Raw genomic sequence first — 15,812 nt, 5'->3', positions numbered from 1 at the left:
GATAGGAGAGCGGAATGCAATCTTCAAGTGAGTTTCGCCACAGATAACTAAATCTTCTTCGTTTCCCTGCTCATTTCAAGTTGGGACACCTGGGCCTGAGTTACCCTTATTTCTCTGCTCTTCTTTTCTGTCGTTTTTTTTTAAATTCCCTTGAGATACAGTTACAAAACTCATGCTTGAGTTTTGGTCATACAGTGATCAAACACCTATCCCTTCATCAGTGTACATTTTCTACCGCCAAAATTCCCAGTATTCCCCCCCACCCTCCACACACACACACACACACACACACACACACACACACACACACACTCTCAACCCCAACCCTTCCCCTGCCTGTGGGCCAGGCAATTCCCACAATATTCTCTCAATATTTTGACACCAGTCCCACCCTTATAAGTTGGAATTTTCCCACCACCACTCAAACCTGCCGAAAAGGCAGTGCTAGAGAATTTGTTTTGTATTGCTTGTTATGGATAGCATATAATGTTGCGCAGCCCCGAGAGCTGCCATGCACTTCTAGAATTGTAAATTTTTAATAATCATGGTCTGGAACTATCTCTGCAGTGAGCTGCTCTATTATGAGATTCCTTTGTGTGTCTTAATAAGTAGCCAGGCAGCATTTCGTGGGTGTCAACTCAGAGTCCCATCGGGGTGGGGGGTTCCTCTCTAGCTTGTGTATAGTTGTGACTTGGCCCTTTCTCTTAATTAATTATATTTATCTACATTATTTATTGATTGATATTTTTTCCTTAGTTAAGTGCCCTTTCTTGAGAGTTGATAAAAACCATGGTGTGATTTCAGAAATATGGACTCCCAAAGGGATGATAGAAGAGGACACTTTTCATAGACATGTTCCTCAGAGAGTGACCACCCCCACCACCCCGCCCCCACACCCCACCTCTGAGACCCTTTGAAGGTTGAGAGACCTAAGAGACCAATAAAAATGCCCTCAGCAGCCCTCGGATCCCCACCCATCTCTGGAGGAGTGGTCTGAAGTTTACCTCAGAAGGTACAGTTAGTCACATTATACTGTCATCACCCATGGGGAGTCCCATGTGTGGGTGACGGCTCTGACATTCTTTTTTGGTTGGAATGTATAACACTCATTGTGATTACTTTTTTTTTTCTTGGCAAGAACTTTTCTCTAGTTTCCCCTAGAGAAATAACTGCAGTTGTGGAAGAAATGCTCTGATCAAATGGGCCTGGTAATCAAGCATTGCTGAATAGTGGGCTACATGTGCTATTCCATTGGCCTATCTAGGCTGCTTGAAAGCAGAACTTGGAGAGAGGAGGACCTTGTTTCCTTCTTGTTTTGCTTCAGTTGGCCGAGGGATGGACTTCCTTCCTGCTGGCCTTATTCTGATGGTGCTGGATAACCTGGATCCACATATCCTGGTGACTTATGTTATATTTGTATCCCAAAGACTGAAGTTTCTGAGTCGTGCTCTGACCTGGGTAGATTTTAATAGTGGCATGCATATCCACAAGAGACTCTAAATTGACTTAGATATTGATTCTATCCCATCCAGTTATGTGATTTCGGGCATGTTCTTGTCTTTGTGTCTCACTCTCCTTATCTCTAAAATGGCACTCGTGGTATGTGCCTCGTCAGCTGTTGGGGCAGTTCTATGAAAGCCCTATGAAGACCTCATAGACCCAAAGCCCATGGTTTGATCCTCTGTATCACTACACTATCCTCCCGTTGTTCATCGATTTGCTGGAGCGGGTCCAGTAACGCCTCCATTGTGAGACTTGTTGTTACTGTGTTTGGCATATCGAATACGTCACAGGTAGCTTGCCAGGCTTTGCCATGCTGGCGAGATACTCTTGGTAGCTTGCCGGGCTCTCTGAGAGGGGCAGAGGAATCGAACCTGGATTGGTCAGGCTGGCTGCGTGCAAGGCAATCACTCTACCGCTGTGCTAAAATTGTAGAATGGTAGATTAACACCAACACCGGGTAATCTGGATACACCAAATAAAAGGTGAAGCTCATTGATGTAGGTTTATATCCAGACCTAAGCACCTGCAAACAGTAAGAGAGACGCTTCAGACACAGAACACTGGGGGAAATTTCAGAGGAATCCATGGGAGCACATGAACTCTGCAACAGAGGAAACAAATCAGCTGGACCTTTCAGAGTGGGACACGTGGTCAGAAGCTGTGGGGAGTGGGGGGAGGGACAGCCAGCACCTCCTGTGCTGGCCCGAGCACTGCTGAGGGAGCACAGTACAGAAGCACTGGTGAGTGAGAAAGGGAGTAGGAGATGCTCCCATAGCAACTGGGAACGAACACCAAGGGCAGGACAGAAACACACAAGACTTGACAGAGCACAGGGGAAGCCGCGAGTCCCAGCACGGGAGAGGGGACCAGAAGGAGAGAGGAAGGCCAGGACGTTCCAGGCACGAGCCCTCCCGGCCCATTCCAACTGCTGACTCCAGAACCGAAGGAGCTACTGACAGCAGTGAGCACGCGGGTAGGCCAGGTGCCCACTCAACTTCACTCTGCAAACAGGAGTGCGGCCTGCCCGCCTCGCACCCGCCTCTGCAGGAGGTGAGCACACTGCACTGTCTACAGCTCAAATGAGAGGGGCAGCCCAGCGCCAGACCAGCCTGGCTCTAGGGCCTCTGCCTCCAGCTCCACACGGGTCCCCTCGCGGCCTCACACGCGTCCCCACGTGGCGGCTGGCACACAGCCCTCTGCCCTAGCTCAGCCCTGCGGGATCCTGCCCCTCCCCACAGGGAGCTGTACTTGCCAGTGCCAGAGGCGGCAGCTGTAAGGCAGCAAGCAGAGGCCGGTCACCCAGCCAGGCCCCGTGGCAGTCCCCTCCCTCGAGACGCCCTCCTGAGGGTCCTGGCGGGGAAAGGGCGATTTGGACCCAAGGAAGGCCGTGGGCTCCAAGAGACACCCCCATGGGGGAAGGGCGTGCAGCTCTCCCCAGGCCATGGTGAGCAGACACCGGGGCCTGGGGCCAGCTGCCCTCCCCCATCACTGACCACCAGGCCTTCTCCTTCAGGGCCAGGCTCGTGGCAGATAATTCTGACAAAACCTGTTTCCAGCCAGTTCACAACCCGACACCTGACGACAGCCAGGTAGGGCGCAGGGTGGGCCTCTGGCATGCATGGACCCCCAAGCACCACAAAGTGCCCAGAGCCTGCAATGGACCTGAGCACAGGAGCAGGAATGTCCCCTGAGCACTGGGCAGGGAGCAGCCCCTGAGCACTGGGTGGGGAACAGCCCTTGAGCACTGGGCTGGGAGCAGCCCTGAGCACAGAGCTGGGAGCGGTCCCTGAGCATGACCACGTGTGCCCCGCAGTGCGCAGAGGGGCCAGTTGGCCTCCCTAAGCCTCCAGTGCGGCCAGGGCTGTGCCGGCTCCTCCCCCAGCCTTGACGAGGCACCAGCCTCTCTCAGTCAGGGCTGCAGTGCTGAAGTAGCATCTGACTTTAAAAAGCACCAAGTAAAAGGTGTTGGGAGGATCCTCCCAGGATGGGAGAAGCATGCTGAAAGTAGACTATAGACCAAACATGATTGCCACTCAGTGCCTCTTTTGCAAACCTCAGCACCCAAAAGGAGAGAGAGAACACAGAGGCAGGGTGGGATGGGGAGAATGGGGGATGGGAGGATACTGGGATCAGTGGTGGTGGAGAATGGGCACTGGTGGAGGGATGGGTACTGGATCACTGTATAACTGAAACCCAAGCACAAAAATCTGTAAGTCTACAACTGTACCTCATGGTGTTTCACTAATAAAAATAATAAATAAATAAATGAAAATGAAAAAAAAAAAAGCAAGTATTTCAAGAGCTTTTGACAACTCACAACTGCTGGAATTTACCTGAAAATACAGCGGCAATGTTATGCTGCCAGATAAGTGGTTCCAGAGTCCAACAGGACATTGGTTGTTAAGGATTTAGTTATTTCATGTGTGTGTCTGTTGCAGCGTATTCTGAATTCCCTTTTCCGCTCTCACTTCTGTCTCAGAGTAACTCATCCCGGAACATGAAATCCCACGGCAGGGCATGGCGCACCCGGCTGCTCAGACCCCTGTCTGGGGGGGCTTTAGGGACCCTCTGGGTCAGGCTCCTACCCTGGTCACGACCCCACTAACATCGCATCCACGTGTGTCTCTCAGTGCTTGGGGCCTCGCTGGGAAATGCCACCTCACATGCACAGCACAGGGGCCAGTGGCGCCCCCAGTGTGAAGCGACACGCTACCAGTGTGACTTGGACACTTGACTGAGGGTTTGATCCTCAGCACATAAAAATGATAATAATAAATAGAGCAATTTACCCCCCTCCAACTAACCTGAATAGAGAAATCAGCTAAATCATTTATTTAAAGCACAGATCTCTGGGCTTCTTGTTTCAAACCAGCTTCAGACTTTCTGTAGGAAACCTGGGGATTTATTTGTAAAGCGCTCTAGGTGGATTTATGATACGGCAAGGTTGGGCACTGCCTAACAAAACACACACAAACATAAGATGTGACACTTAAGGTGCTGCACACCTGTGAAGGGTTGGGAATATTTTTACAAAGTTGAGTAGATTTGGTAAATTTGAAAAATAGATTTGCTGTTGTCTAATCACAACAACCCCCTGCTACTACAACAATCTAAAGCTCCAAGAAATTAGTGCTCAGAGGTGATTAAGTGGCTGCTCAGCCATTGCTGGCCTTTTTTTTTTTAAATTCCATGTAACACTTATGATTCATTCTGTTTTCATTAGTCCAGATTGGAAATTCCCCTCCCCTGCCCTGGGCCTGGCTTTCCTCCGAGCTCTTCTGTTCTCTAGAGCTGAGCCTTTGGACCCAAGGTGTCCCTCCCATGCTGCTTTCTCAAACGTGGCTGGATAGTCTGTGTGTGCCCCTGACCTTGCCTCTCTTTCTTCCTTCCTGCACTCTGCTGTCCTTTCTGCCTTCTCTCCTCTGGTCTGCTGACCCGGGTGGACAGGTCATCCTCAGGTCTTCCTGCCTGTAAAAACAGGACCTCGGCAGCACCTGCTCCCTGGGGTTCTGTAGGGACTGAGTGAACTTGCAGGAAAACTTTAAACATGATGCTTGGGAAAATTCCTTTAAAGGAGTTCTTTGTGTTATTTAGTTCTTTTTCTCTATCAGTTTTGGCAACGCATATTTGGATTCTGTTTCTGGCATGTGGCAAGAGGGAAATCCTTGTCATTAGACTGACTTGGAATCAGTGTCCCCACCTTAGATTATCTGCAGGAATCTGGGTGAATTATTTCCTCCTTCCCGCTCCACTCCCCCTCCCACTTCACACCCACCTTAGCTTCTCATGGAGTATTGAGACAGGTAAAGGTACAGGGGATGAGATGGTGAGCACAAAGTAATTAAACCATAGTACATGGTTCTTTTAAAGGAAAGCCACCATTCTTGGTCTCTTGTCTAGAATAAGGAAGATGAGGGTCTGAATTTATATGTGCCAGTGCCAACGAAAACTTTGGGCAGGGAACATGAGCTTGGCATCTCATGGGCCAAGGACAGGTTCAGATTTTGTGTTTATTTTGCTCTTACTGTGATTGTTTTGGGAGACTTTGGGGTAGGTGAGTGCCAAAAGGCTAGTGGGTATTTTTGTTTTCTCTCTGTTTTCATTATTATTATTTCAGTGGAGTCCAGGCAAAAAGTGATCACGTTTCACCTTGTCTTAAAGCTTTCAGACTTGTTTTTGGCAGTGACTATGTGTGAAAAGTTTTCCTTCTCTTCCTCTCTTCTTATCTAATTTTCTCACCTTCACTTTTTTCTTTCTTTTTTTTTTAACCTGTCTCCCTTTATGTCTTGCTGTAATCCTCCAAAATATGACAGCTACCTTTATTTATCTGAGTCACTGAGAAAATTACCAAATGGCATATGATTGACTTATAATTTGACTCCATTATTTTCATTCCATTAATAAAAATATTTTTCACTGTTTTTGCTATTACTCCTACTACTAATATAATGGCAATTGTCCCATACTTCTCTTTATTTGTGCTTGGAAAATAAACCTTAGGAGAATAGGGCATTTGCCTTGCATGCGACTGACCTGGGTTCGATTCCTCCGTCCCTCTCAGAAAGCCCAGCAAGCTACCGAGAGTATCCGGGTACCCACGGCAAAGCCTGGCAAGCTACCCGTGATGTATTCGATACGCCAAAAACAGTAACAAGTCTCACAATAAAGACATTACTGGTGCCTGCTCGAGGAAATGGATGAACAACGGGACTACAGTGCTACAGTACTACAGTGGTACATTAGTCCTCAGAATCTACAGGTAAAGTTGGTACCATTTTACGATCCTAGAACTAAAGACTAATATTTTGTTAATTTGCTATGTTCTGTTACTTGTATGAATAATTGTCCAAAATTTGGTAAGAGGAGAGATGAAAAGTTTGAAATTTGAGTAATAATCTTCTATATAATCGGATAAGGTATTCATATAAAATAAGTTCACATAAATCTGCCCTACATGCTCTCTTTAAAAATATTTAAGGTGAACATCACAAGAAACTGATTTTGTTAATATTCTTCTAAACTTTTAGGAAACTGCTTCTGAGAACTGATGAACGGCATAGATTTCATCAGTTTTATGTTAGAACTTCAATTGTGAAGTTCTTATAATTAAATGAGTTCTTATAATTTAACATACTTCACATTAGAATTTTTCCACATTTTATCTAGGTACACTTTTGAAAATTTGTGCTTCACCAGCTAGAATTCTATTAAATTATTTCTGAGTTTTTTTAAAAAAAGATTTAAGGTGACTATTAGAATGGTAAGAAGAAAACACTAATAAAAATATTTGAAAAATAGGAAAAAGCGCACAACCCAGCACCAGCCCTATCCTCCATGTCTGGATCCATCCTCTCTGATCTAACTTTATAAATAGCTGGAAAGTCACACAGACTCACCGTGGACTCAGTCCACCCAAATAACCGCCCTCTTTTTAATTATGTGACCCATCACCTATATCTTCTACTTGGTGCTTCTGTCCTGTTGCCTTCTGCCTTCTGGTCCAGCTTCCTCTGGCAGCTGCGCCCTTATATTCTGACCAGATGTTGGCTGGCAGAACTCAGTCTTTGCCTCTAGCTCAGTAAACCACACCAGAAAAATAGAAAAACAATAGAAAATCCAAACTGAATAGACTCTCCAGGATAGACCACATACTAGGGGCAAAACTCAAATATATATATGTTGGAGAGCTACCACAGCAGGTAGGGCATTTGCCTTGCATGTGGCTGACCTGGCCGACACAGGTTCGATTCCTCCCCTCTCAGAGAGCCCAGCAAGCTACTGAAAGTATCTCGCCCGCACGGCAAATCCTGCTAAGCTACCTGTGACGTATTCGATATGCCAAACACAGTAACAGGTTTCACAATGGAGACATTACTGGGCCTGCTCGAGCAAATCGATGAACAACAGGAGGACAGTGACAGTGACATATGTATATATATATTTATATTTATATATAGACACATATAAATATGTACATATTCATTTATGAAAATAGATGTCAGACAAAGCATCCTCTCAGACCACAATACTATGAAGGTAGATATTAAATTTGCCCCATAAAAAAATATGGGGAAAAACTCCAACATCTGGAAGCTGAACCAAACTTTATTAAATAGCAACTGAACCAAAGAAGAAACCAAGGGAGAAATGAAACAATTTCTTGAAACTAAGGTTTTGTTTTTCTGGATACTGTAGATGGCTGAGATCATTTGTATAGGTTCTTTTCCTTTTGACTTACTTGATTTAACATGATGCCTTCTAAGTATATCTAAGTTATTGCAAGATGTATCTTTTCTTATAGCTGCATATTTTTTCCATCATATGTATGTGCCACAGCTTCTTAATGCATTCATCCTGTGGGACATTGCAGTTGCTTCCATATCCTAGATATTATACCAAGTGCTACAACAGTCTTTTTGATTTATGCCATTCTGATTAGTATGAGATAATTTTTGGTTTTCATTTTGATTTACATTTCTCTATAATAAGTGATGGTAAACACTCTCTCATATACTTGTTTGGCTGTCTGTGTGTCCTAAGAGAAATTTAAAATTATCAAAACAGTTAATAGTCTAAAATTCACTGTCACTGTCCTCCCATTGTTCATCGATTTGCTCGAGCGGGCCCAGTGACGTCTCCATTGTGACACTTGTTACTGTGTTTGGCATATCGAATATGTCACGGGTAGCTTGCCAGGCTTTGAAGTACAGGCGAGATATTCTCAGTAACTTGCCGGGCTCTCCGAGAGGGGCAGAGGAATCGAACTTGGGTCGGCCACATTGGCTGCGTGCAAGGCAAATGCCCTACCACTGTGCTATCACTGCAGCCCAAAGGCAACAGTCTAAAGTTATTTTAAATAATAATATTTTAAATATTTCATATTAAATATAAATTAGTTTAAAATATAAATTTTGTCTGATGGCATTCCGAGGTTTACAGAAATTTGTAAAGAGAGATTTCATACACTAGACATTGAGCATCCCCTCATGAATCTTGAAGTTGGTATGTTATATTTGATGACCATTATTTAGATTTACACTGGTTTTTTTTTTTTTGCTTTCAGTTGTAGATAGCAGGGGTACTTTGTTTAGCTTCTTTTTTTTCTTAATATGATACTACCTTTCTTTTTTTTATAATTTTATTGAATCACCTTGAGATTGTTACAAGCTTTCATGTTGGGATTACAGTCACACAGTGATGAAAACACTCATCCCTCCTCCACCAGTGCACATTCCCCACCATCAATGTCCCTGGTAAACCCCCCCTTTCCCACCCTCCTTCTGCCTCTATGGCAGACATGATTCCCCATAATCTCTCTCTACTTTTGGGCATTATGGTTTGCGAAACAGACACTGAGACTTTATCATGTTTGGTCCTTTATCCACTTTCGGTACACATCTCCCATTCCGACCTATTCCTCCAGCCATCTTTTTCTTCGAGATCCCTTCTCTATTCCATCTGCCTTTTCCCCGTTGCTCATGAGGCAGGCTTCCAGCTATGGAGCAATCTATCTGTCATGTGTATCTACTATCCTTAAGTGTCAGCCTCATATTATGTTTTATGTTCCACAAATGAGTGCAGTCCTTCTCTGTCCCTCCTTTTCTGACTCATTTCACTCAGCATGATACTCTCTATGTCTATCTATTTATAAGCAAAGTTCATGACTTCATCTCTCCTGACAGCTGCATAGTATTCCATTGTGTAGATGTGTACCAAAGTTTCTTTACCCAGTCATCTGTTCTAGGGCGCTTGGGTTGTTTCCAGATTTTGGCTATTGTGAATAGTGCTGCGATGAACATATAGGTACAGATGTCATTTCTACTGTGCGTTTTTGCATCCAAGGGATATATTCTCAGAATTGGTATAGCGGGATCATATGGAAGCTCAATTTCTAGTTTTTAAAGGACTGTCAATATGGTACTATCTTTCCATAACAATGAATGGTAGGAAAAAATAATAAATGTTTTTGAGAGCTGGAGAGATAGTAGAGCAGGGAATGTGCTTGCCATGCATGTGACCAACCTGGGTTTGATCTTTGACACTGCTGATGACTCCCTCTCAGCCCCTCAAGCCCTGGCAGGAGTGATTCCATAAGCACAGAGCCAGCAGTAAGCCCTGAACACAACTGGTGTACCTAATAAAGCCAAAACCATGTTTTTGATATTTGTGTAGTATTCTATTTTTAGTGTATTATGTCTGTGTGAATTAAAATTATTTAGGTTTAAACTGTGTTTTATTTTGAGTTTTGATTATTAAGTGCAATTAACTTTTACTATATTCATTAACAACTTATTTCAATATTTTTGTCAATACTGACTATTTCACATAAAATTAAAAATCATTTTTGCTTTGTTATGGGTCACACGTGGCTGTGATCAGAGCTTACTCCTGGATCTGAGCCCTAGGGTCACTCCTGGTGTCATTTGAGGGATCATATGGAGTGGTGGGGATCAAATCTGGTTAAGCTGTATGCTTTACTGCTGTACTCTCTCTGCACCCCCTAACATGTATCTTGATTACCCATTTATGTAAATTATGATTAGTATAAATATTGGGCTTGAATCTTAAGTAGTCTGAGAACTCATATTTTTGATTTATCATTTTTTCAACGTTTTAATTTTAGGATAAAAAGCTGGTAGAAAAGTTGAGAACATATATATATATTAATATATATACCTTAAGTTAAGTGGCTTCCAACTAGTGCTCAGAGTTCCCGGGGACCACTCCCAGTGATACTGAACCAACTGATTTCAGCAGTTTAATACCAGGCTCAGTGATGCTGGTGGTACCACCAGGCCACTGCTGTGTTGGGATGGGAGTCTTCATGCAGTGCTGTGGATTGACCTTTGGGCTTGCAAGGCATTCAGCCCTGATCTCTGATATGTCTTCCTGACTCCAAACATGTTTTTATCTCCCTGATTCTACACCTATGTTCATCAGTTAGCATATTGTTTCATTTGTGTTTTCAGTCGTTCTCTCTTTGACATGAATATATGTGCTTATTTTGCTGAACCATCTATAAATGGATTGCAGACTCCACTCACTTTTCTCTACACTGCTGTAAATGTAAATGGTTGCATTCTCTTCTATAACCACAGAACCTTCACCTCATTTAAGCCAGACTCCTGAAATCCTCATTATTGAAACTCTTAATGGGCATTCTTATTGTTAAGGCACTCACTTCTGCTATTCCACAGATAAAAACAACTTCTAAAGCGCTTAGCTAAATGAAGAGTAAAAATTGATTCTCATTAGCTTAGAAAATATTCAGGAGCCTGTAATTCATAGAGCTTCTAGTATGTTCATAGGTAATGCAGCTCAGAAGTAATGATACATTCAGCACCTGCACGTTAAGGTATGTGTACAGACATGGCGGAAGAAGGACCAGCCTCAAGGCTAATGACTGAGTCAGCCACCGAAATTCAGAGTCTGCTCAGGTGTGCTTACCTGAAGCTCAAGTACACTGGTTGTACTTTGAAGAGAAAGTGACGGAGTAGCTACATGTTGTGATAGTCGTAACTTCTCTTTACCAGGGTCCTTTCACAGGTACCTTAATGATTCTAATCTGTCAACAAGAATCTTAATGATTCTAATCTGTCGGATTGGGACTGGGGCCTCCTCCACCTAGATCCCTCATCTTCCAGTGTGTAGGCTTTAGACCCAACAACTCCCCCGCCCCACGCCGTGTAATCCTATCAACAGCCAAGACCCAGAGACTATAAAACCCTGCTCCCGGAAGAGAACAGTGCAGACTCTCCTGCCTCTGCGCCTGGCTGTCCTCACCCGGGCCCCTGGGAAAAGGGTGGGTTGAGTTTCCCTCCCCACCCTGAGCAGAGACCCAGCAGCTGAAGACCTCCGGTTCCAGCCACAGCCATGCTTAAGACCACTCTCCACACGTTCGGACGAGCCTCACACATAAAGGTACTGGCCGAGGAAGCCAGGTGTGCAAGACCTTGGGCATAGATCTCCAAGCCTGCTTGGATTGGGACTGGGGCCTCCTCCACCCAGATCCCCCATCTTCCGGTGTGTAGGCATTACACCCAACAACTGCCCCCAGCGGCATGTAAATCCCATCAATGGCCGAGACCCATAGACTATAAAACCCTGCTCCCGGAAGCGTGCGGCTGTGAAATGATAAGAATAGACATCTTATTATCTAGTTCTTACTCTGGAGAACCTGGCAGGCTACCGAAAGTATCCTGCCCACATGGCAGAGTCTGGCAAACTCCCTGTGGCATATTCAATATGCCAAAAACCAATAACAATTATGGGTCTCATTCTTCTGACCTTGAAAGAATCTCAAATGTGGCACTTTTTAAAATCTCAGGGCGAGAACAAAGGAGACATTACTGGGGCCTGCTGGAGGCAATCAGTGCACAGCAGGAAGACAGTGATACAGTGAATCTGTCAGCAATAGGTTGAGTTTCCTTTTCCTTTTGGAGAAAATTACAGGGATAGAGTGCAAAGACTGCTGTGATTTCACTGAGTTACTGTGAGTGGAAATGACTGGTGACTCGTATTTCTGAGGATTGAGCCTGATGAGAGGCAGTGAGAAACTTCCACTCTAGTTTTCTCCTGAAGCTACATCCCTTCTTCAGTACGGGGCCTCCTGCCTTTCTCCATTGTAGAATACTTTTTTCCCTTGAGGATTACCTAATTTCACAGCAGAGCCTCGCAAGCTCCCCATGGCATATTCGGTATGCTAAAAACAGTAACAAGTCTCACAATGGAGATGTTACTGGTGCTCGCTCGAGCAAATCGAGGAACAAACGAAGGACAGTGCTACAGTGCTACCTAATTTAATGTGCAAGTCATCCCTCTAATGTATGTAGTTCAATGGTTTGGGTATTAAACTGTTAATCTTTATGGATTTCTGTAAAATATAACATAAAGTTTACAGTTATCACCATTACTGGTTATAAGGTTCAGTAGCATGGATTACAGTTCATGTTGCACAATCATTATCACTAATTCTAATATTTATCACCACAAACAGAAACTCTCAGATGAAGCATTTTACTCCCTCTCTCTCTCTACCAATCTCAAATATACTTTTTACCTCTATGAATAGTACATTTACCTCATAGGTGTAGAATAATGTAGGTTTATTCTTTTGTATCTACCTTATTTAACTTGATAAAACATGTTCAAGACTCAGGCATGCTGTAGCATATGTCTGATTTTCCTTCTTTTTTTGTGACTGAGTATTATTCCATTCTAGACGTGGACTACATGTTGCCTTTCAGTTCCCTTTTTATAGTGTTTCTTCCTTTAGGCTATTGGTGAATCCATATCTGTCCCAGTCTAAATATGGGTTCTGGGCTACTATGATGATCTTACAGTATCAGCTAGATCTATTTCTTTTGGCATTTTTCTTTCCCACATAGAGCACTGACTTTCATTCTCATGATCACTTCGGGATTTTTTCAAGGTCTTTTGGCATCTCCCTTAGCAAGCTCACATTCCCTGTAACAGGTAGGAAGAAGAGAGAGAGCTTCAAAGGGAATTTCCATGCATCTGACTTCTTTTGAACCATCTTAGAAGATTTCCACAGTATTTCTTTTCACATGTGTTTGGCCAGTACCTTGGTTTAGTTTTTTTGGAACCTGGAAAAAGACAAAAGGCTAATGATAGATTCATTGCAACCCCAAATATAACTTACTTTTACTACTAAAGGGAAAATCAAGAGTATAGCTCAAAGGGCTAGAGTGCATGTCTGGCATGTAGAAGGCCCAAGTCTGATCTCTGGCACCAAGTAGCTTCCTGAGTAACTCTGGGTATGGTCCAGTGGCATCCAGGGCTCAATGAGCACATCTCTGCTCCAAACTCTTAACCATCTCACCCTTATAATGTCTGTATCATCACAGCCAGGGAGAATAATCGTGGGCCTCCTGACTACTACATTGGAGGGAGAACCCTCCTCAATGAAAAATGAAAAGTGGAGGATTACTTTGGGTGTAAGTAAAAAAGCTATCAGAAAATGAAAATTTCTCAGTAAATCACATTGACTAATACCCTTTTGCAGTAGCGATGGAGAGTAGGGTTTAGGTGTTGGTGATCATCACCAAGATGATGCAGCTAAAATGCATAAGTTCTGTCATTCATTCACTTATTTGTGCATTTATTTGTAAAAGAGCACCCAAGGTCTCCTTTTGCTAATCTAGCCAGAGCTTAGCATGCTTGCATTCAAACTTCTCTAGATTGTTTAAGGATTGGAGTCCTAAGTTTTGTTTTGCCACTTTCTCTCTGGGTGAATCTGGGCCAGTCACTAAATCCTTCTCAATTTAAGTTTCCTCTCAAGATTGAAACCTGCAAAGGATTTGCTTTCTGGAGAACTTGAGGCACCCAGGGTTAAATCTTTTACCAGTTTTGGCTGTGTAGCGGTGCCCCAGAAGTACATTTTCCCTTTATCATTTCATTCTCTCTGCAGTTTTGATTTATTTTCCTCACTGTGAATACACATCCAAAATTCAGATAAGACAGTTGTGAGTGGGAATGGAGGGGTCAGCTTTATAGACACCACATCTCCTGTTTGTCATGCCATATCCCTTTTGGGGAGATTTCGTTTTGGAGTTGGGGGAGCCTCACAGCATTGCAATGATCCTCCTGGTCCTGAAGCTGCGGGGCCATAAAGACATTGTTGGGGCCCAGAGAGACCACAGGTTGGCCAGGAGTCAATGTAGGGAAGGACAGGCAAGAATAGGCAGTGCCAGGGCAGTGGGGGCGAGGTGTTTGCCTCATGACTTTGCCTTTGGGAGCAGAAGCATGGCAACAGAGTGCTGCTTTATGGCAGCCTGCCAGGAGATCACTGACTGTACCTTTTCTTCCAAGAATTCCTGAGAATGTTACTGTGTTTACCTTTCATCTGAAAAGCCCATCTAGATCCAAGAGGTTCTGAATTCCTCTTCATTCTGTATAATCTCTGGTGGCTCTAGAGGCATTCTTGGAGAACCACCAGTCAGATTTTTCCCAATTCTGTTTCCTCTTCAGATCTCTCCTGACCACTTCAAGATGTGAATTTGGTATACCTGAAAGATGTGAGTGGCTGTGTGCCTAAAAGATGATAAGCTGTCGTTTTCCAACTGAGCAACAGTGTGGCCTTGCCTTTACTTAATGGTCATCATCCGGGAGACTTTGAATTGCTCTCAGACTTAATCCCATTAGCTCTTTTAATACAGCAAAAGAGAAGCATCTTGGGTATGGTTTCTCTTTTACAAGTAACCTTTTGGTATGTTCACTGCTGAAAATATCTTTAAACCATTAAGGTGCAAAAATTGAGATTTTGTCTCCCAGATGATGTAATTGAATCCCAGCAGAAGCTCCTCAGAGGGTAAAAATCAAAGTGGTATTGTTTTATTTTATTTTAGATTTGAGGGCCATACCCAGTGGTGCTCAGGTCTTACTCCTGGCTTTGCTTTCAAGGATCACTCCTAGAGGACTCACAGGACAATACATGGTCTAAAGGTCAAACCCAGGTTGGTTGTGTGCAAGGCAGGCCCTCTTACCTGCTGTATTCTCTCTTCCCCAGAAGAGGTATTTTAAGGGAACATCCCATCACTATTGTTTTTGCTGTTGTTTTGCTTTTTCCTTCTCTCCTTCCTTCCTTCCTTCCTTCCTTCCTTCCTTCCTTCCTTCCTTCCTCCCTCCCTCCCTCCCTCCCTCCCTCCCTCCCTCCTTTCCTTCCTTCCTTTCTCTCTCTCTTTCTTTTGTGTGTGGGCAGAGTGTTTGGTGTTGCACAGTGATCTTGGGAAGCCATGCAGAGCTGAGAATCAAACCAGGTCTCCAGCCTGCAAAACATGCACACTAGCCCTTTGAACGATCTCCTTAGTCCCTTCTCATTATGTTGTTAGGGGTATTTGATGTGAAGTGGCCTCTCTTGGGTTGGACAGGCACCTCTGTCTATGTGAACTCCCCATTTAGTTTCCTCTTTAGAGCTGCCTCTGCAAATGGATTATTTATTGAGCTTGATTGTTGCCCTTTTTGGGTTTATTGTACCTAGTTTTGTTTTATTGGATTACCTGGATCCAGCCTTACAAATCTGTTATTCTGGAGGGGTCATGGACAGCCTGCTGTGTTTGAGACACATGTCAAAAGAAAACACAAGATGGAATTGTTTGAACCTTGAAGATGTGAGAATTGGGACCCTGTCACTGCTTTTGTCCCTATTTGGAAAGTTTAGAGTTTGAATTTAGAGTCAGTGATCCATGTAGTACCTTGCTGAACTCACATTATGAGTTTGTGTAACAAAATGGTATTGGCTAGTACCCTTTCGATTTTTTCCTTAAAGCTTTTTCTTTAGACAAAGTTTA

At 43.9% G+C, this 15,812-nt stretch overlaps 1 protein-coding gene across 4 annotated transcripts in view; it reads left to right on the top strand.

Annotated features, from left to right (window-relative positions):
* Window positions 1-15,812, top strand: part of FGGY (FGGY carbohydrate kinase domain containing) — a 475,385-nt gene that overhangs the window by 77,566 nt on the left and 382,007 nt on the right. The window lies entirely within an intron of this gene.

The sequence above is a fragment of the Sorex fumeus genome, unplaced genomic scaffold (genome assembly GCF_029834395.1).
Source record: "Sorex fumeus unplaced genomic scaffold, SorFum_2.1 ptg000045l, whole genome shotgun sequence".
Classification (NCBI taxonomy): Eukaryota; Metazoa; Chordata; class Mammalia; order Eulipotyphla; family Soricidae; genus Sorex; species Sorex fumeus.
The sequence above is the reverse complement of the archived record's forward strand: the minus strand, read 5'-3'. Positions and strand labels throughout refer to the sequence as shown.